Source organism: Dreissena polymorpha, chromosome 7 (assembly GCF_020536995.1).
Source record: "Dreissena polymorpha isolate Duluth1 chromosome 7, UMN_Dpol_1.0, whole genome shotgun sequence".
NCBI lineage: Eukaryota > Metazoa > Mollusca > Bivalvia > Myida > Dreissenidae > Dreissena > Dreissena polymorpha.
In genome coordinates this window covers 27512756-27537143 of record NC_068361.1, presented here as the reverse complement: position 1 = coordinate 27537143, position 24388 = coordinate 27512756, and the positions used below count along the sequence as shown (strand labels likewise).

At 36.8% G+C, this 24388-nt stretch overlaps 1 long non-coding RNA gene across 18 annotated transcripts; it reads right to left on the bottom strand.

Annotated features, from left to right (window-relative positions):
- Positions 1-292: 292 nt before the first annotated feature.
- Positions 293-24179, bottom strand: LOC127838869 (uncharacterized). Of its 18 annotated transcripts, XR_008029994.1 has the most exons (10): positions 23557-24179; positions 21032-21125; positions 18508-18601; positions 15985-16078; positions 13461-13554; positions 10937-11030; positions 8415-8508; positions 5892-5985; positions 3365-3458; positions 293-926 (listed from the first exon to the last, which is right to left on the bottom strand). It is a non-coding gene; the product is annotated as an uncharacterized LOC127838869 (long non-coding RNA). The 18 variants fall into 18 exon arrangements; XR_008030001.1 differs by lacking the exon at positions 3365-3458; XR_008030000.1 differs by lacking the exon at positions 5892-5985.
- Positions 24180-24388: the final 209 nt, after the last annotated feature.

Here is a 24388-nt window from a genome sequence, read left to right as displayed (position 1 = left end):
TTACATCCAAATTATGAAAACTAAGCTCATCCAAGCCCATTTTTTGACTGACGGTGGTGAAAAAATCTGTAAAAAATACATTTCACAGGCCGACTGTGTACATTTTTTTTTGTCATTTACCAATTAAGGAACCAAGTACTCTTTTCATAACTGTTTAAGCATCTATTTCTAGTATTTTAGACAATTCCTAACAAAAACAGACTGTTTTCAATCAACTGTTTTGCAAAAAAACTGTCTTTCTTCACACCAAACACTTAAACCAAAGTGACACTTTACTCCTATTTCATGACAATTCATGCTTTCAGAGTTCCAAGAGAGACACACTTTAAATGTCTCCTGGAACCTTTTGGAAACCATTTAAACACTCTGCTCATGCTTATATACATCTTACTTGCACCGCCGATACCTTTCCCAACATGTCTGGACCTAATTTTTGAGAAAAATAGTTGATTTTTCAGCCTTCGGGGTGCTAATTTTCTTGATTTTTGTCTATTTGGCTCATTTTCTTACATTAATACAACTGTTCAAGTATACATAAGACAATAAGAACATGAGAAACACTCAAATAACATGTTACAGTAAGAGTAACGTGATAAAATAATAACAAACTGGAGGTCGGACAGCGAAATCACTGTAAGAGCTTTTTTCGGATTCCAGCTGAAAATAGCCATTTTTTAATATTTGAATTACCTCCCTTTTTCAGATCAGTTATTTACATCCAAATTGTGAAAACTAAGCTCTCCAAAGCCCATTTTCACACTGCACGTTAGTACAAAAGCTTAAAAAAATACATTTCACAGGCAGGCTGTGTAAACAAAAATTTGTCATTTACCACTTAAGGTAGCAGACCACGGTAGACACACACTCTCTCGGAGCCGCGGACGCCTTCTTGATCTCCACCACGCTCAATTCAGAAAACAATGAACCTGCAATCATAAAAACACATTCACTGCACACAAGTAGTCTGAAACTTACATTTAAGATAAAAAAAGAGCATATGGAACCTGTACAGGTGATACTATTGACAAAAGTGAAAGAATGACAAGGCCGCAAAAAGGGGCTTCAAAATCAACTTTTTACCATGTACGAAAGTGGCTGGGGACGAATGAAACGTAATGATAGCCTGCTTTTGGAATGATATTTTTACACGCAAAACATAGCACAACCCATCAAACCATGAATAAATACCAGGTATCCAGGTGGTTTTCGCGCAATAATTCACAGCGTGACCCTACTAGCGATTCCAGCTTAAAAAGAACCCAAAATACAATATGCCTACCGCAGTTTTCCTTCCTGAGTAACAAAGAACACAACAACAACAAGAGGTCATGACCCCACAGTTTCGCATTTGAAAATGGTCATATTCTCAGGATTTAATGCAATTTGGGGATACAATAAGACCTATTACCCTCAAATTTGACATGGAAACCTACCCTTTCCCAATATTTCACTTTTTGACCGGGGCCAATTCGCATATTTCTGCTTCCTACCGTGTACTGCTACCTTAAGGACACCAATTATTCTTTTTCATTACTGCAAAAGCAGCTTTTTCAAGTATTGTAGACTATTCCTGACAAAAACACACTGTTTTCACTCAACTGTACTGCGAAATAGACTGTCTTTCTTCATATCAAACACTTAAACCAAAGTGCACACTTTACTCCTATTTCACGGAGAATTCATGCATTCAGAGTTCTGAGTGAGACACTCTTTAAATCTCCTGGAACCTTTTAGACACCTTTCAAACATGTTTCCTTTTTTATAAACACTCTACTCATGCTTTTATACATCTTACTTGAACAGCAGATACTTTTTCCAACATGTCTGGACCTAATTTTTGAGGAAATTGTTGATTTTTCAGCCCGCGAAGTGCCAATTTCCTTGACTTTTGTCTATTTTGCTCCTTCTCTACATTAATACAACTGTTTTAGCATACATAAGACACTAAGAACATGAGAAACACTCAAATAACATGAAACAGTAAGAATAACCTGATAAAATAATAACAAGCTCGATGTCGGACAGCCATATCACTGTTACGAGCTTTTGTTTCTGATTCCAGCTGGAAACAAGATGTGTTTGTGAAACACTATGTACACCCCACCACATATATATGACCTTTGGTACTTGACCTTTGACCTTGACGGATGACCTTGACCTTTCACCACTCAAAATGTGCAGCTCCATGAGGTACACATGCATGCCAAAGTATCAAGTTTCTATCTTCAATATTGCAAAAATTGACCTTTGACCTTGAACTTTGACCTTGAAGGATGACTTGGACCTTGACCTTTTACCACTCAAAATGTGCAGCTCCATGAGATACACATGCATGCCAAATATCAAGTTGCTATCTTAATATTTGCATAAGTGATGGTAAATGTAAAAGTTTTGACGCTAACAAACAAACCAACGAACAAACCAACAGACAGGGCAAACACAATATGTCCCCCAGTATAGTCTGGGGAACATAAATAGCCATTTTTCAATATTTGAATCATCTCCCTTATTTAGATCAGTTATTTACATCCAAATTATGAAAAACTAAGCTCATCCAAGCCCATTTTTTGACTGGACGGTGGTGAAAAAATCTGTAAAAAAATACATTTCACAGGCCGACTGTGTACATTTTTTTTGTCATTTACCAATTAAGGACACCAAGTACTCTTTTTCATAACTGTTTAAGCATCTATTTCTAGTATTTTAGACAATTCCTAACAAAAAACAGACTGTTTTCAATCAACTGTTTGCAAAAAAACTGTCTTTCTTCACACCAAACACTTAACCCAAAGTGACACTTTACTCCTATTTCATTGACAATTCATGCTTTCAGAGTTCCAAGAGAGACAACACTTTAAATGTCTCCTGGAACCTTTTGGAAACCATTTAAACACTCTGCTCATGCTTATATACATCTTACTTTGCACCGCCGATACCTTTCCCAACATGTCTGGACCTAATTTTTGAGAAAAATAGTTGATTTTTCAGCCTTCGGGGTGCTAATTTTCTTGATTTTTGTCTATTTGGCTCATTTCTTACTTAATACAACTGTTCAAGTATACATAAGACAATAAGAACATGAGAAACACTCAAATAACATGTTACAGTAAGAGTAACGTGATAAAATAATAAACAAACTGGAGGTCGGACAGCGAAATCACTGTAAGAGCTTTTTTCGGATTCCAGCTGAAAATAGCCATTTTTAATATTTGAATTACCTCCCTTTTTCAGATCAGTTATTTACATCCAATTGTGAAAACTAAGCTCTCCAAAAGCCCATTTTCACACTGCACAGTTAGTACAAAAGCTTAAAAAAATACATTTCATCACAGGCAGGCTGTGTAAACAAAAATTTGTCATTTACCACTTAAGGTAGCAGACCACGGTAGACACACACTCTCTCGGAGCCGCGGACGCCTTCTTGATCTCCACCACGCTCAATTCAGAAAACAATGAACCTGCAATCATAAAAACACATTCACTGCACACAAGTAGTCTGAAACGTACATTTAAGATAAAAAAAGAGCATATGGAACCTGTACAGGTGATACTATTGACAAAAGTGAAAGAATGACAAGGCCGCAAAAAGGGGCTTCAAAATCAACTTTTTACCATGTACGAAAGTGGCGGGGGAACGAATGAAACGTAATGATAGCCTGCTTTTGGAATGATATTTTTACACGCAAAACATAGCACAACCCATCAAACCATGAATAAATACCAGGTATCCAGGTGGTTTTCGCGCAATAATTCACAGCGTGACCCTACTAGCGATTCCAGCTTAAAAAGAACCCAAAATACAATATGCCTACCGCAGTTTTCCTTCCTGAGTAACAAAGAACACAACAACAACAAGAGGTCATGACCCCACAGTTTCGCATTTGAAAATGGTCATATTCTCAGGATTTAATGCAATTTGGGGATACAATAAGACCTATTACCCTCAAATTTGACATGGAAACCTACCCTTTCCCAATATTTCACTTTTTGACCGGGGCCAATTCGCATATTTCTGCTTCCTACCGTGTACTGCTACCTTAAGGACACCAATTATTCTTTTCATTACTGCAAAAGCAGCTTTTTCAAGTATTGTAGACTATTCCTGACAAAAACACACTGTTTTCACTCAACTGTACTGCGAAATAGACTGTCTTTCTTCATATCAAACACTTAAACCAAAGTGCACACTTTACTCCTATTTCACGGAGAATTCATGCATTCAGAGTTCTGAGTGAGACACTCTTTAAATCTCTCCTGGAACCTTTTAGACACCTTTCAAACATGTTTCCTTTTTATAAACACTCTACTCATGCTTTTATACATCTTACTTGAACAGCAGATACTTTTTCCAACATGTCTGGACCTAATTTTTTGAGGAAAATTGTTGATTTTTCAGCCCGCGAAGTGCCAATTTCCTTGACTTTTGTCTATTTTGCTCCTTCTCCTACATTAATACAACTGTTTTAGCATACATAAGACACTAAGAACATGAGAAACACTCAAATAACATGAAACAGTAAGAATAACCTGATAAAATAATAACAAGCTCGATGTCGGACAGCCATATCACTGTTACGAGCTTTTTTTCTGATTCCAGCTGAAACAAGAGTGTGTTTGTGAAACACTATGTACACCCACCACATATATGACCTTTGTACTTGACCTTTGACCTTGACGGATGACCTTGACCTTTCACCACTCAAAATGTGCAGCTCCATGAGGTACACATGCATGCCAAATATCAAGTTTCTATCTTCAATATTGCAAAATTTGACCTTTGACCTTGAACTTTGACCTTGAAGGATGACTTTGACCTTGACCTTTTAACCACTCAAAATGTGCAGCTCCATGAGATACACATGCATGCCAAATATCAAGTTGCTATCTTTAATATTTGCATAAGTTATGGTAAATGTAAAAGTTGACGCTAACAAACAAACCAACGAACAAACCAACAGACAGGGCAAACACAATATGTCCCCCAGTATAGTCTGGGGAACATAAATAGCCATTTTTCAATATTTGAATCATCTCCCTTATTTAGATCAGTTATTTACATCCAAATTATGAAAACTAAGCTCATCCAAGCCCATTTTTTGACTGGACGGTGGTGAAAAATCTGTAAAAAAATACATTTCACAGGCCGACTGTGTACATTTTTTTTGTCATTTACCAATTAAGGACACCAAGTACTCTTTTTCATAACTGTTTAAGCATCTATTTCTAGTATTTTAGACAATTCCTAACAAAAACAGACTGTTTTCAATCAACTGTTTTGCAAAAAAACTGTCTTTCTTCACACCAAACACTTAACCCAAAGTGACACTTTACTCCTATTTCATTGACAATTCATGCTTTCAGAGTTCCAAGAGAGACACACTTTAAATGTCTCCTGGAACCTTTTGGAAAACCATTTAAACACTCTGCTCATGCTTATATACATCTTACTTGCACCGCCGATACCTTTCCCAACATGTCTGGACCTAATTTTTGAGAAAAATAGTTGATTTTTTCAGCCTTCGGGGTGCTAATTTTCTTGATTTTTGTCTATTTGGCTCATTTTCTTACATTAATACAACTGTTCAAGTATACATAAGACAATAAGAACATGAGAAACACTCAAATAACATGTTACAGTAAGAGTAACGTGATAAAATAATAACAAAACTGGAGGTCGGACAGCGAAATCACTGTAAGAGCTTTTTTCGGATTCCAGCTGAAAATAGCCATTTTTTAATATTTGAATTACCTCCCTTTTTCAGATCAGTTATTTACATCCAAATTGTGAAAACTAAGCTCTCCAAAGCCCATTTTCACACTGCACGTTAGTACAAAAGCTTAAAAAAATACATTTCACAGGCAGGCTGTGTAAACAAAAATTTGTCATTTACCACTTAAGGTAGCAGACCACGGTAGACACACACTCTCTCGGAGCCGCGGACGCCTTCTTGATCTCCACCACGCTCAATTCAGAAAACAATGAACCTGCAATCATAAAAACACATTCACTGCACACAAGTAGTCTGAAACTTACATTTAAGATAAAAAAAGAGCATATGGAACCTGTACAGGTGATACTATTGACAAAAGTGAAAGAATGACAAGGCCGCAAAAAGGGGCTTCAAAATCAACTTTTTACCATGTACGAAAGTGGCTGGGGACGAATGAAACGTAATGATAGCCTGCTTTTGGAATGATATTTTTACACGCAAAACATAGCACAACCCATCAAACCATGAATAAATACCAGGTATCCAGGTGGTTTTCGCGCAATAATTCACAGCGTGACCCTACTAGCGATTCCAGCTTAAAAAGAACCCAAATACAATATGCCTACCGCAGTTTTCCTTCCTGAGTAACAAAGAACACAACAACAACAAGAGGTCATGACCCCACAGTTTCGCATTTGAAAATGGTCATATTCTCAGGATTTAATGCAATTTGGGGATACAATAAGACCTATTACCCTCAAATTTGACATGGAAACCTACCCTTTCCCAATATTTCACTTTTTGACCGGGGCCAATTCGCATATTTCTGCTTCCTACCGTGTACTGCTACCTTAAGGACACCAATTATTCTTTTTCATTACTGCAAAAGCAGCTTTTTCAAGTATTGTAGACTATTCCTGACAAAAACACACTGTTTTCACTCAACTGTACTGCGAAATAGACTGTCTTTCTTCATATCAAACACTTAAACCAAAGTGCACACTTTACTCCTATTTCACGGAGAATTCATGCATTCAGAGTTCTGAGTGAGACACTCTTTAAATCTCTCCTGGAACCTTTTAGACACCTTTCAAACATGTTTCCTTTTTATAAACACTCTACTCATGCTTTTATACATCTTACTTGAACAGCAGATACTTTTTCCAACATGTCTGGACCTAATTTTTGAGGAAAATTGTTGATTTTTCAGCCCGCGAAGTGCCAATTTCCTTGACTTTTGTCTATTTTGCTCCTTCTCCTACATTAATACAACTGTTTTAGCATACATAAGACACTAAGAACATGAGAAACACTCAAATAACATGAAACAGTAAGAATAACCTGATAAAATAATAACAAGCTCGATGTCGGACAGCCATATCACTGTTACGAGCTTTTTTTCTGATTCCAGCTGAAACAAGATGTGTTTGTGAAACACTATGTACACCCACCACATATATATGACCTTTGTACTTGACCTTTGACCTTGACGGATGACCTTGACCTTTCACCACTCAAAATGTGCAGCTCCATGAGGTACACATGCATGCCAAATATCAAGTTTCTATCTTCAATATTGCAAAATTTGACCTTTGACCTTGAACTTTGACCTTGAAGGATGACTTTGACCTTGACCTTTTACCACTCAAAATGTGCAGCTCCATGAGATACACATGCATGCCAAATATCAAGTTGCTATCTTTAATATTTGCATAAGTTATGGTAAATGTAAAAGTTTGACGCTAACAAACAAACCAACGAACAAACCAACAGACAGGGCAAACACAATATGTCCCCCAGTATAGTCTGGGGAACATAAATAGCCATTTTTCAATATTTGAATCATCTCCCTTATTTAGATCAGTTATTTACATCCAAATTATGAAAACTAAGCTCATCCAAGCCCATTTTTTGACTGGACGGTGGTGAAAAATCTGTAAAAAAATACATTTCACAGGCCGACTGTGTACATTTTTTTTGTCATTTACCAATTAAGGACACCAAGTACTCTTTTTCATAACTGTTTAAGCATCTATTTCTAGTATTTTAGACAATTCCTAACAAAAACAGACTGTTTTCAATCAACTGTTTTGCAAAAAAACTGTCTTTCTTCACACCAAACACTTAACCCAAAGTGACACTTTACTCCTATTTCATTGACAATTCATGCTTTCAGAGTTCCAAGAGAGACACACTTTAAATGTCTCCTGGAACCTTTTGGAAACCATTTAAACACTCTGCTCATGCTTATATACATCTTACTTGCACCGCCGATACCTTTCCCAACATGTCTGGACCTAATTTTTGAGAAAAATAGTTGATTTTTCAGCCTTCGGGGTGCTAATTTTCTTGATTTTTGTCTATTTGGCTCATTTTCTTACATTAATACAACTGTTCAAGTATACATAAGACAATAAGAACATGAGAAACACTCAAATAACATGTTACAGTAAGAGTAACGTGATAAAATAATAACAAACTGGAGGTCGGACAGCGAAATCACTGTAAGAGCTTTTTTCGGATTCCAGCTGAAAATAGCCATTTTTTAATATTTGAATTACCTCCCTTTTTCAGATCAGTTATTTACATCCAAATTGTGAAAACTAAGCTCTCCAAAGCCCATTTTCACACTGCACGTTAGTACAAAAGCTTAAAAAAATACATTTCACAGGCAGGCTGTGTAAACAAAAATTTGTCATTTACCACTTAAGGTAGCAGACCACGGTAGACACACACTCTCTCGGAGCCGCGGACGCCTTCTTGATCTCCACCACGCTCAATTCAGAAAACAATGAACCTGCAATCATAAAAACACATTCACTGCACACAAGTAGTCTGAAACTTACATTTAAGATAAAAAAGAGCATATGGAACCTGTACAGGTGATACTATTGACAAAAGTGAAAGAATGACAAGGCCGCAAAAAGGGGCTTCAAAATCAACTTTTTACCATGTACGAAAGTGGCTGGGGACGAATGAAACGTAATGATAGCCTGCTTTTGGAATGATATTTTTACACGCAAAACATAGCACAACCCATCAAACCATGAATAAATACCAGGTATCCAGGTGGTTTTCGCGCAATAATTCACAGCGTGACCCTACTAGCGATTCCAGCTTAAAAAGAACCCAAAATACAATATGCCTACCGCAGTTTTCCTTCCTGAGTAACAAAGAACACAACAACAACAAGAGGTCATGACCCCACAGTTTCGCATTTGAAAATGGTCATATTCTCAGGATTTAATGCAATTTGGGGATACAATAAGACCTATTACCCTCAAATTTGACATGGAAACCTACCCTTTCCCAATATTTCACTTTTTGACCGGGGCCAATTCGCATATTTCTGCTTCCTACCGTGTACTGCTACCTTAAGGACACCAATTATTCTTTTTCATTACTGCAAAAGCAGCTTTTTCAAGTATTGTAGACTATTCCTGACAAAAACACACTGTTTTCACTCAACTGTACTGCGAAATAGACTGTCTTTCTTCATATCAAACACTTAAACCAAAGTGCACACTTTACTCCTATTTCACGGAGAATTCATGCATTCAGAGTTCTGAGTGAGACACTCTTTAAATCTCTCCTGGAACCTTTTAGACACCTTTCAAACATGTTTCCTTTTTATAAACACTCTACTCATGCTTTTATACATCTTACTTGAACAGCAGATACTTTTTCCAACATGTCTGGACCTAATTTTTGAGGAAAATTGTTGATTTTTCAGCCCGCGAAGTGCCAATTTCCTTGACTTTTGTCTATTTTGCTCCTTCTCCTACATTAATACAACTGTTTTAGCATACATAAGACACTAAGAACATGAGAAACACTCAAATAACATGAAACAGTAAGAATAACCTGATAAAATAATAACAAGCTCGATGTCGGACAGCCATATCACTGTTACGAGCTTTTTTTCTGATTCCAGCTGAAACAAGATGTGTTTGTGAAACACTATGTACACCCACCACATATATATGACCTTTGTACTTGACCTTTGACCTTGACGGATGACCTTGACCTTTCACCACTCAAAATGTGCAGCTCCATGAGGTACACATGCATGCCAAATATCAAGTTTCTATCTTCAATATTGCAAAATTTGACCTTTGACCTTGAACTTTGACCTTGAAGGATGACTTTGACCTTGACCTTTTACCACTCAAAATGTGCAGCTCCATGAGATACACATGCATGCCAAATATCAAGTTGCTATCTTTAATATTTGCATAAGTTATGGTAAATGTAAAAGTTTGACGCTAACAAACAAACCAACGAACAAACCAACAGACAGGGCAAACACAATATGTCCCCCAGTATAGTCTGGGGAACATAAATAGCCATTTTTCAATATTTGAATCATCTCCCTTATTTAGATCAGTTATTTACATCCAAATTATGAAAACTAAGCTCATCCAAGCCCATTTTTTGACTGGACGGTGGTGAAAAATCTGTAAAAAATACATTTCACAGGCCGACTGTGTACATTTTTTTTGTCATTTACCAATTAAGGACACCAAGTACTCTTTTTCATAACTGTTTAAGCATCTATTTCTAGTATTTTAGACAATTCCTAACAAAAACAGACTGTTTTCAATCAACTGTTTTGCAAAAAAACTGTCTTTCTTCACACCAAACACTTAACCCAAAGTGACACTTTACTCCTATTTCATTGACAATTCATGCTTTCAGAGTTCCAAGAGAGACACACTTTAAATGTCTCCTGGAACCTTTTGGAAACCATTTAAACACTCTGCTCATGCTTATATACATCTTACTTGCACCGCCGATACCTTTCCCAACATGTCTGGACCTAATTTTTGAGAAAAATAGTTGATTTTTCAGCCTTCGGGGTGCTAATTTTCTTGATTTTTGTCTATTTGGCTCATTTTCTTACATTAATACAACTGTTCAAGTATACATAAGACAATAAGAACATGAGAAACACTCAAATAACATGTTACAGTAAGAGTAACGTGATAAAATAATAACAAACTGGAGGTCGGACAGCGAAATCACTGTAAGAGCTTTTTTCGGATTCCAGCTGAAAATAGCCATTTTTTAATATTTGAATTACCTCCCTTTTTCAGATCAGTTATTTACATCCAAATTGTGAAAACTAAGCTCTCCAAAGCCCATTTTCACACTGCACGTTAGTACAAAAGCTTAAAAAAATACATTTCACAGGCAGGCTGTGTAAACAAAAATTTGTCATTTACCACTTAAGGTAGCAGACCACGGTAGACACACACTCTCTCGGAGCCGCGGACGCCTTCTTGATCTCCACCACGCTCAATTCAGAAAACAATGAACCTGCAATCATAAAAACACATTCACTGCACACAAGTAGTCTGAAACTTACATTTAAGATAAAAAAAGAGCATATGGAACCTGTACAGGTGATACTATTGACAAAAGTGAAAGAATGACAAGGCCGCAAAAAGGGGCTTCAAAATCAACTTTTTACCATGTACGAAAGTGGCTGGGGACGAATGAAACGTAATGATAGCCTGCTTTTGGAATGATATTTTTACACGCAAAACATAGCACAACCCATCAAACCATGAATAAATACCAGGTATCCAGGTGGTTTTCGCGCAATAATTCACAGCGTGACCCTACTAGCGATTCCAGCTTAAAAAGAACCCAAAATACAATATGCCTACCGCAGTTTTCCTTCCTGAGTAACAAAGAACACAACAACAACAAGAGGTCATGACCCCACAGTTTCGCATTTGAAAATGGTCATATTCTCAGGATTTAATGCAATTTGGGGATACAATAAGACCTATTACCCTCAAATTTGACATGGAAACCTACCCTTTCCCAATATTTCACTTTTTGACCGGGGCCAATTCGCATATTTCTGCTTCCTACCGTGTACTGCTACCTTAAGGACACCAATTATTCTTTTTCATTACTGCAAAAGCAGCTTTTTCAAGTATTGTAGACTATTCCTGACAAAAACACACTGTTTTCACTCAACTGTACTGCGAAATAGACTGTCTTTCTTCATATCAAACACTTAAACCAAAGTGCACACTTTACTCCTATTTCACGGAGAATTCATGCATTCAGAGTTCTGAGTGAGACACTCTTTAAATCTCTCCTGGAACCTTTTAGACACCTTTCAAACATGTTTCCTTTTTATAAACACTCTACTCATGCTTTTATACATCTTACTTGAACAGCAGATACTTTTTCCAACATGTCTGGACCTAATTTTTGAGGAAAATTGTTGATTTTTCAGCCCGCGAAGTGCCAATTTCCTTGACTTTTGTCTATTTTGCTCCTTCTCCTACATTAATACAACTGTTTTAGCATACATAAGACACTAAGAACATGAGAAACACTCAAATAACATGAAACAGTAAGAATAACCTGATAAAATAATAACAAGCTCGATGTCGGACAGCCATATCACTGTTACGAGCTTTTTTTCTGATTCCAGCTGAAACAAGATGTGTTTGTGAAACACTATGTACACCCACCACATATATATGACCTTTGTACTTGACCTTTGACCTTGACGGATGACCTTGACCTTTCACCACTCAAAATGTGCAGCTCCATGAGGTACACATGCATGCCAAATATCAAGTTTCTATCTTCAATATTGCAAAATTTGACCTTTGACCTTGAACTTTGACCTTGAAGGATGACTTTGACCTTGACCTTTTACCACTCAAAATGTGCAGCTCCATGAGATACACATGCATGCCAAATATCAAGTTGCTATCTTTAATATTTGCATAAGTTATGGTAAATGTAAAAGTTTGACGCTAACAAACAAACCAACGAACAAACCAACAGACAGGGCAAACACAATATGTCCCCCAGTATAGTCTGGGGAACATAAATAGCCATTTTTCAATATTTGAATCATCTCCCTTATTTAGATCAGTTATTTACATCCAAATTATGAAAACTAAGCTCATCCAAGCCCATTTTTTGACTGGACGGTGGTGAAAAATCTGTAAAAAAATACATTTCACAGGCCGACTGTGTACATTTTTTTTGTCATTTACCAATTAAGGACACCAAGTACTCTTTTTCATAACTGTTTAAGCATCTATTTCTAGTATTTTAGACAATTCCTAACAAAAACAGACTGTTTTCAATCAACTGTTTTGCAAAAAAACTGTCTTTCTTCACACCAAACACTTAACCCAAAGTGACACTTTACTCCTATTTCATTGACAATTCATGCTTTCAGAGTTCCAAGAGAGACACACTTTAAATGTCTCCTGGAACCTTTTGGAAACCATTTAAACACTCTGCTCATGCTTATATACATCTTACTTGCACCGCCGATACCTTTCCCAACATGTCTGGACCTAATTTTTGAGAAAAATAGTTGATTTTTCAGCCTTCGGGGTGCTAATTTTCTTGATTTTTGTCTATTTGGCTCATTTTCTTACATTAATACAACTGTTCAAGTATACATAAGACAATAAGAACATGAGAAACACTCAAATAACATGTTACAGTAAGAGTAACGTGATAAAATAATAACAAACTGGAGGTCGGACAGCGAAATCACTGTAAGAGCTTTTTTCGGATTCCAGCTGAAAATAGCCATTTTTTAATATTTGAATTACCTCCCTTTTTCAGATCAGTTATTTACATCCAAATTGTGAAAACTAAGCTCTCCAAAGCCCATTTTCACACTGCACGTTAGTACAAAAGCTTAAAAAAATACATTTCACAGGCAGGCTGTGTAAACAAAAATTTGTCATTTACCACTTAAGGTAGCAGACCACGGTAGACACACACTCTCTCGGAGCCGCGGACGCCTTCTTGATCTCCACCACGCTCAATTCAGAAAACAATGAACCTGCAATCATAAAAACACATTCACTGCACACAAGTAGTCTGAAACTTACATTTAAGATAAAAAAAGAGCATATGGAACCTGTACAGGTGATACTATTGACAAAAGTGAAAGAATGACAAGGCCGCAAAAAGGGGCTTCAAAATCAACTTTTTACCATGTACGAAAGTGGCTGGGGACGAATGAAACGTAATGATAGCCTGCTTTTGGAATGATATTTTTACACGCAAAACATAGCACAACCCATCAAACCATGAATAAATACCAGGTATCCAGGTGGTTTTCGCGCAATAATTCACAGCGTGACCCTACTAGCGATTCCAGCTTAAAAAGAACCCAAAATACAATATGCCTACCGCAGTTTTCCTTCCTGAGTAACAAAGAACACAACAACAACAAGAGGTCATGACCCCACAGTTTCGCATTTGAAAATGGTCATATTCTCAGGATTTAATGCAATTTGGGGATACAATAAGACCTATTACCCTCAAATTTGACATGGAAACCTACCCTTTCCCAATATTTCACTTTTTGACCGGGGCCAATTCGCATATTTCTGCTTCCTACCGTGTACTGCTACCTTAAGGACACCAATTATTCTTTTTCATTACTGCAAAAGCAGCTTTTTCAAGTATTGTAGACTATTCCTGACAAAAACACACTGTTTTCACTCAACTGTACTGCGAAATAGACTGTCTTTCTTCATATCAAACACTTAAACCAAAGTGCACACTTTACTCCTATTTCACGGAGAATTCATGCATTCAGAGTTCTGAGTGAGACACTCTTTAAATCTCTCCTGGAACCTTTTAGACACCTTTCAAACATGTTTCCTTTTTATAAACACTCTACTCATGCTTTTATACATCTTACTTGAACAGCAGATACTTTTTCCAACATGTCTGGACCTAATTTTTGAGGAAAATTGTTGATTTTTCAGCCCGCGAAGTGCCAATTTCCTTGACTTTTGTCTATTTTGCTCCTTCTCCTACATTAATACAACTGTTTTAGCATACATAAGACACTAAGAACATGAGAAACACTCAAATAACATGAAACAGTAAGAATAACCTGATAAAATAATAACAAGCTCGATGTCGGACAGCCATATCACTGTTACGAGCTTTTTTTCTGATTCCAGCTGAAACAAGATGTGTTTGTGAAACACTATGTACACCCACCACATATATATGACCTTTGTACTTGACCTTTGACCTTGACGGATGACCTTGACCTTTCACCACTCAAAATGTGCAGCTCCATGAGGTACACATGCATGCCAAATATCAAGTTTCTATCTTCAATATTGCAAAATTTGACCTTTGACCTTGAACTTTGACCTTGAAGGATGACTTTGACCTTGACCTTTTACCACTCAAAATGTGCAGCTCCATGAGATACACATGCATGCCAAATATCAAGTTGCTATCTTTAATATTTGCATAAGTTATGGTAAATGTAAAAGTTTGACGCTAACAAACAAACCAACGAACAAACCAACAGACAGGGCAAACACAATATGTCCCCCAGTATAGTCTGGGGAACATAAATAGCCATTTTTCAATATTTGAATCATCTCCCTTATTTAGATCAGTTATTTACATCCAAATTATGAAAACTAAGCTCATCCAAGCCCATTTTTTGACTGGACGGTGGTGAAAAATCTGTAAAAAAATACATTTCACAGGCCGACTGTGTACATTTTTTTTGTCATTTACCAATTAAGGACACCAAGTACTCTTTTTCATAACTGTTTAAGCATCTATTTCTAGTATTTTAGACAATTCCTAACAAAAACAGACTGTTTTCAATCAACTGTTTTGCAAAAAAACTGTCTTTCTTCACACCAAACACTTAACCCAAAGTGACACTTTACTCCTATTTCATTGACAATTCATGCTTTCAGAGTTCCAAGAGAGACACACTTTAAATGTCTCCTGGAACCTTTTGGAAACCATTTAAACACTCTGCTCATGCTTATATACATCTTACTTGCACCGCCGATACCTTTCCCAACATGTCTGGACCTAATTTTTGAGAAAAATAGTTGATTTTTCAGCCTTCGGGGTGCTAATTTTCTTGATTTTTGTCTATTTGGCTCATTTTCTTACATTAATACAACTGTTCAAGTATACATAAGACAATAAGAACATGAGAAACACTCAAATAACATGTTACAGTAAGAGTAACGTGATAAAATAATAACAAACTGGAGGTCGGACAGCGAAATCACTGTAAGAGCTTTTTTCGGATTCCAGCTGAAAATAGCCATTTTTTAATATTTGAATTACCTCCCTTTTTCAGATCAGTTATTTACATCCAAATTGTGAAAACTAAGCTCTCCAAAGCCCATTTTCACACTGCACGTTAGTACAAAAGCTTAAAAAAATACATTTCACAGGCAGGCTGTGTAAACAAAAATTTGTCATTTACCACTTAAGGTAGCAGACCACGGTAGACACACACTCTCTCGGAGCCGCGGACGCCTTCTTGATCTCCACCACGCTCAATTCAGAAAACAATGAACCTGCAATCATAAAAACACATTCACTGCACACAAGTAGTCTGAAACTTACATTTAAGATAAAAAAAGAGCATATGGAACCTGTACAGGTGATACTATTGACAAAAGTGAAAGAATGACAAGGCCGCAAAAAGGGGCTTCAAAATCAACTTTTTACCATGTACGAAAGTGGCTGGGGACGAATGAAACGTAATGATAGCCTGCTTTTGGAATGATATTTTTACACGCAAAACATAGCACAACCCATCAAACCATGAATAAATACCAGGTATCCAGGTGGTTTTCGCGCAATAATTCACAGCGTGACCCTACTAGCGATTCCAGCTTAAAAAGAACCCAAAATACAATATGCCTACCGCAGTTTTCCTTCCTGAGTAACAAAGAACACAACAACAACAAGAGGTCATGACCCCACAGTTTCGCATTTGAAAATGGTCATATTCTCAGGATTTAATGCAATTTGGGGATACAATAAGACCTATTACCCTCAAATTTGACATGGAAACCTACCCTTTCCCAATATTTCACTTTTTGACCGGGGCCAATTCGCATATTTCTGCTTCCTACCGTGTACTGCTACCTTAAGGACACCAATTATTCTTTTTCATTACTGCAAAAGCAGCTTTTTCAAGTATTGTAGACTATTCCTGACAAAAACACACTGTTTTCACTCAACTGTACTGCGAAATAGACTGTCTTTCTTCATATCAAACACTTAAACCAAAGTGCACACTTTACTCCTATTTCACGGAGAATTCATGCATTCAGAGTTCTGAGTGAGACACTCTTTAAATCTCTCCTGGAACCTTTTAGACACCTTTCAAACATGTTTCCTTTTTATAAACACTCTACTCATGCTTTTATACATCTTACTTGAACAGCAGATACTTTTTCCAACATGTCTGGACCTAATTTTTGAGGAAAATTGTTGATTTTTCAGCCCGCGAAGTGCCAATTTCCTTGACTTTTGTCTATTTTGCTCCTTCTCCTACATTAATACAACTGTTTTAGCATACATAAGACACTAAGAACATGAGAAACACTCAAATAACATGAAACAGTAAGAATAACCTGATAAAATAATAACAAGCTCGATGTCGGACAGCCATATCACTGTTACGAGCTTTTTTTCTGATTCCAGCTGAAACAAGATGTGTTTGTGAAACACTATGTACACCCACCACATATATATGACCTTTGTACTTGACCTTTGACCTTGACGGATGACCTTGACCTTTCACCACTCAAAATGTGCAGCTCCATGAGGTACACATGCATGCCAAATATCAAGTTTCTATCTTCAATATTGCAAAATTTGACCTTTGACCTTGAACTTTGACCTTGAAGGATGACTTTGACCTTGACCTTTTACCACTCAAAATGTGCAGCTCCATGAGATACACATGCATGCCAAATATCAAGTTGCTATCTTTAATATTTGCATAAGTTATGGTAAATGTAAAAGTTTGACGCTAACAAACAAACCAACGAACAAACCAACAGACAGGGCAAACACAATATGTCCCCCAGTATAGTCTGGGGAACATAAATAGCCATTTTTCAATATTTGAATCATCTCCCTTATTTAGATCAGTTATTTACATCCAAATTATGAAAACTAAGCTCATCCAAGCCCATTTTTTGACTGGACGGTGGTGAAAAATCTGTAAAAAATACATTTCACAGGCCGACTGTGTACATTTTTTTTGTCATTTACCAATTAAGGACACCAAGTACTCTTTTTCATAACTGTTTAAGCATCTATTTCTAGTATTTTAGACAATTCCTAACAAAAACAGACTGTTTTCAATCAACTGTTTTGCAAAAAAACTGTCTTTCTTCACACCAAACACTTAACCCAAAGTGACACTTTACTCCTATTTCATTGACAATTCATGCTTTCAGAGTTCCAAGAGAGACACACTTTAAATGTCTCCTGGAACCTTTTGGAAACCATTTAAACACTCTGCTCATGCTTATATACATCTTACTTGCACCGCCGATACCTTTCCCAACATGTCTGGACCTAATTTTTGAGAAAAATAGTTGATTTTTCAGCCTTCGGGGTGCTAATTTTCTTGATTTTTGTCTATTTGGCTCATTTTCTTACATTAATACAACTGTTCAAGTATACATAAGACAATAAGAACATGAGAAACACTCAAATAACATGTTACAGTAAGAGTAACGTGATAAAATAATAACAAACTGGAGGTCGGACAGCGAAATCACTGTAAGAGCTTTTTTCGGATTCCAGCTGAAAATAGCCATTTTTTAATATTTGAATTACCTCCCTTTTTCAGATCAGTTATTTACATCCAAATTGTGAAAACTAAGCTCTCCAAAGCCCATTTTCACACTGCACGTTAGTACAAAAGCTTAAAAAAATACATTTCACAGGCAGGCTGTGTAAACAAAAATTTGTCATTTACCACTTAAGGTAGCAGACCACGGTAGACACACACTCTCTCGGAGCCGCGGACGCCTTCTTGATCTCCACCACGCTCAATTCAGAAAACAATGAACCTGCAATCATAAAAACACATTCACTGCACACAAGTAGTCTGAAACTTACATTTAAGATAAAAAAAGAGCATATGGAACCTGTACAGGTGATACTATTGACAAAAGTGAAAGAATGACAAGGCCGCAAAAAGGGGCTTCAAAATCAACTTTTTACCATGTACGAAAGTGGCTGGGGACGAATGAAACGTAATGATAGCCTGCTTTTGGAATGATATTTTTACACGCAAAACATAGCACAACCCATCAAACCATGAATAAATACCAGGTATCCAGGTGGTTTTCGCGCAATAATTCACAGCGTGACCCTACTAGCGATTCCAGCTTAAAAAGAACCCAAAATACAATATGCCTACCGCAGTTTTCCTTCCTGAGTAACAAAGAACACAACAACAACAAGAGGTCATGACCCCACAGTTTCGCATTTGAAAATGGTCATATTCTCAGGATTTAATGCAATTTGGGGATACAATAAGACCTATTACCCTCAAATTTGACATGGAAACCTACCCTTTCCCAATATTTCACTTTTTGACCGGGGCCAATTCGCATATTTCTGCTTCCTACCGTGTACTGCTACCTTAAGGACACCAATTATTCTTTTTCATTACTGCAAAAGCAGCTTTTTCAAGTATTGTAGACTATTCCTGACAAAAACACACTGTTTTCACTCAACTGTACTGCGAAATAGACTGTCTTTCTTCATATCAAACACTTAAACCAAAGTGCACACTTTACTCCTATTTCACGGAGAATTCATGCATTCAGAGTTCTGAGTGAGACACTCTTTAAATCTCTCCTGGAACCTTTTAGACACCTTTCAAACATGTTTCCTTTTTATAAACACTCTACTCATGCTTTTATACATCTTACTTGAACAGCAGATACTTTTTCCAACATGTCTGGACCTAATTTTTGAGGAAAATTGTTGATTTTTCAGCCCGCGAAGTGCCAATTTCCTTGACTTTTGTCTATTTTGCTCCTTCTCCTACATTAATACAACTGTTTTAGCATACATAAGACACTAAGAACATGAGAAACACTCAAATAACATGAAACAGTAAGAATAACCTGATAAAATAATAACAAGCTCGATGTCGGACAGCCATATCACTGTTACGAGCTTTTTTTCTGATTCCAGCTGAAACAAGATGTGTTTGTGAAACACTATGTACACCCACCACATATATATGACCTTTGTACTTGACCTTTGACCTTGACGGATGACCTTGACCTTTCACCACTCAAAATGTGCAGCTCCATGAGGTACACATGCATGCCAAATATCAAGTTTCTATCTTCAATATTGCAAAATTTGACCTTTGACCTTGAACTTTGACCTTGAAGGATGACTTTGACCTTGACCTTTTACCACTCAAAATGTGCAGCTCCATGAGATACACATGCATGCCAAATATCAAGTTGCTATCTTTAATATTTGCATAAGTTATGGTAAATGTAAAAGTTTGACGCTAACAAACAAACCAACGAACAAACCAACAGACAGGGCAAACACAATATGTCCCCCAGTATAGTCTGGGGAACATAAATAGCCATTTTTCAATATTTGAATCATCTCCCTTATTTAGATCAGTTATTTACATCCAAATTATGAAAACTAAGCTCATCCAAGCCCATTTTTTGACTGGACGGTGGTGAAAAATCTGTAAAAAAATACATTTCACAGGCCGACTGTGTACATTTTTTTTGTCATTTACCAATTAAGGACACCAAGTACTCTTTTTCATAACTGTTTAAGCATCTATTTCTAGTATTTTAGACAATTCCTAACAAAAACAGACTGTTTTCAATCAACTGTTTTGCAAAAAAACTGTCTTTCTTCACACCAAACACTTAACCCAAAGTGACACTTTACTCCTATTTCATTGACAATTCATGCTTTCAGAGTTCCAAGAGAGACACACTTTAAATGTCTCCTGGAACCTTTTGGAAACCATTTAAACACTCTGCTCATGCTTATATACATCTTACTTGCACCGCCGATACCTTTCCCAACATGTCTGGACCTAATTTTTGAGAAAAATAGTTGATTTTTCAGCCTTCGGGGTGCTAATTTTCTTGATTTTTGTCTATTTGGCTCATTTTCTTACATTAATACAACTGTTCAAGTATACATAAGACAATAAGAACATGAGAAACACTCAAATAACATGTTACAGTAAGAGTAACGTGATAAAATAATAACAAACTGGAGGTCGGACAGCGAAATCACTGTAAGAGCTTTTTTCGGATTCCAGCTGAAAATAGCCATTTTTTAATATTTGAATTACCTCCCTTTTTCAGATCAGTTATTTACATCCAAATTGTGAAAACTAAGCTCTCCAAAGCCCATTTTCACACTGCACGTTAGTACAAAAGCTTAAAAAAATACATTTCACAGGCAGGCTGTGTAAACAAAAATTTGTCATTTACCACTTAAGGTAGCAGACCACGGTAGACACACACTCTCTCGGAGCCGCGGACGCCTTCTTGATCTCCACCACGCTCAATTCAGAAAACAATGAACCTGCAATCATAAAAACACATTCACTGCACACAAGTAGTCTGAAACTTACATTTAAGATAAAAAAAGAGCATATGGAACCTGTACAGGTGATACTATTGACAAAAGTGAAAGAATGACAAGGCCGCAAAAAGGGGCTTCAAAATCAACTTTTTACCATGTACGAAAGTGGCTGGGGACGAATGAAACGTAATGATAGCCTGCTTTTGGAATGATATTTTTACACGCAAAACATAGCACAACCCATCAAACCATGAATAAATACCAGGTATCCAGGTGGTTTTCGCGCAATAATTCACAGCGTGACCCTACTAGCGATTCCAGCTTAAAAAGAACCCAAAATACAATATGCCTACCGCAGTTTTCCTTCCTGAGTAACAAAGAACACAACAACAACAAGAGGTCATGACCCCACAGTTTCGCATTTGAAAATGGTCATATTCTCAGGATTTAATGCAATTTGGGGATACAATAAGACCTATTACCCTCAAATTTGACATGGAAACCTACCCTTTCCCAATATTTCACTTTTTGACCGGGGCCAATTCGCATATTTCTGCTTCCTACCGTGTACTGCTACCTTAAGGACACCAATTATTCTTTTTCATTACTGCAAAAGCAGCTTTTTCAAGTATTGTAGACTATTCCTGACAAAAACACACTGTTTTCACTCAACTGTACTGCGAAATAGACTGTCTTTCTTCATATCAAACACTTAAACCAAAGTGCACACTTTACTCCTATTTCACGGAGAATTCATGCATTCAGAGTTCTGAGTGAGACACTCTTTAAATCTCTCCTGGAACCTTTTAGACACCTTTCAAACATGTTTCCTTTTTATAAACACTCTACTCATGCTTTTATACATCTTACTTGAACAGCAGATACTTTTTCCAACATGTCTGGACCTAATTTTTGAGGAAAATTGTTGATTTTTCAGCCCGCGAAGTGCCAATTTCCTTGACTTTTGTCTATTTTGCTCCTTCTCCTACATTAATACAACTGTTTTAGCATACATAAGACACTAAGAACATGAGAAACACTCAAATAACATGAAACAGTAAGAATAACCTGATAAAATAATAACAAGCTCGATGTCGGACAGCCATATCACTGTTACGAGCTTTTTTTCTGATTCCAGCTGAAACAAGATGTGTTTGTGAAACACTATGTACACCCACCACATATATATGACCTTTGTACTTGACCTTTGACCTTGACGGATGACCTTGACCTTTCACCACTCAAAATGTGCAGCTCCATGAGGTACACATGCATGCCAAATATCAAGTTTCTATCTTCAATATTGCAAAATTTGACCTTTGACCTTGAACTTTGACCTTGAAGGATGACTTTGACCTTGACCTTTTACCACTCAAAATGTGCAGCTCCATGAGATACACATGCATGCCAAATATCAAGTTGCTATCTTTAATATTTGCATAAGTTATGGTAAATGTAAAAGTTTGACGCTAACAAACAAACCAACGAACAAACCAACAGACAGGGCAAACACAATATGTCCCCCAGTATAGTCTGGGGAACATAAATAGCCATTTTTCAATATTTGAATCATCTCCCTTATTTAGATCAGTTATTTACATCCAAATTATGAAAACTAAGCTCATCCAAGCCCATTTTTTGACTGGACGGTGGTGAAAAATCTGTAAAAAAATACATTTCACAGGCCGACTGTGTACATTTTTTTTGTCATTTACCAATTAAGGACACCAAGTACTCTTTTTCATAACTGTTTAAGCATCTATTTCTAGTATTTTAGACAATTCCTAACAAAAACAGACTGTTTTCAATCAACTGTTTTGCAAAAAAACTGTCTTTCTTCACACCAAACACTTAACCCAAAGTGACACTTTACTCCTATTTCATTGACAATTCATGCTTTCAGAGTTCCAAGAGAGACACACTTTAAATGTCTCCTGGAACCTTTTGGAAACCATTTAAAACACTCTGCTCATGCTTATATACATCTTACTTGCACCGCCGATACCTTTCCCAACATGTCTGGACCTAATTTTTGAGAAAAATAGTTGATTTTTCAGCCTTCGGGGTGCTAATTTTCTTGATTTTTGTCTATTTGGCTCATTTTCTTACATTAATACAACTGTTCAAGTATACATAAGACAATAAGAACATGAGAAACACTCAAATAACATGTTACAGTAAGAGTAACGTGATAAAATAATAACAAACTGGAGGTCGGACAGCGAAATCACTGTAAGAGCTTTTTTCGGATTCCAGCTGAAAATAGCCATTTTTTAATATTTGAATTACCTCCCTTTTTCAGATCAGTTATTTACATCCAAATTGTGAAAACTAAGCTCTCCAAAGCCCATTTTCACACTGCACGTTAGTACAAAAGCTTAAAAAAATACATTTCACAGGCAGGCTGTGTAAACAAAAATTTGTCATTTACCACTTAAGGTAGCAGACCACGGTAGACACACACTCTCTCGGAGCCGCGGACGCCTTCTTGATCTCCACCACGCTCAATTCAGAAAACAATGAACCTGCAATCATAAAAACACATTCACTGCACACAAGTAGTCTGAAACTTACATTTAAGATAAAAAAAGAGCATATGGAACCTGTACAGGTGATACTATTGACAAAAGTGAAAGAATGACAAGGCCGCAAAAAGGGGCTTCAAAATCAACTTTTTACCATGTACGAAAGTGGCTGGGGACGAATGAAACGTAATGATAGCCTGCTTTTGGAATGATATTTTTACACGCAAAACATAGCACAACCCATCAAACCATGAATAAATACCAGGTATCCAGGTGGTTTTCGCGCAATAATTCACAGCGTGACCCTACTAGCGATTCCAGCTTAAAAAGAACCCAAAATACAATATGCCTACCGCAGTTTTCCTTCCTGAGTAACAAAGAACACAACAACAACAAGAGGTCATGACCCCACAGTTTCGCATTTGAAAATGGTCATATTCTCAGGATTTAATGCAATTTGGGGATACAATAAGACCTATTACCCTCAAATTTGACATGGAAACCTACCCTTTCCCAATATTTCACTTTTTGACCGGCCAATTCGCATATTTCTGCTTCCTACCGTGTACTGCTACCAACTTAATAAGACTTTCTCACGGTGTGTCAAAACTTTCATTTTACTGGATATTCAACAGTAAGATAATTAATGTGCATTTCGCGCTTGTTAAGGTTACAATATACTAAAATATTTTGTAGTGCAAGAGTTGTTGATGGCAAAACAGGTAATAATACTAAATT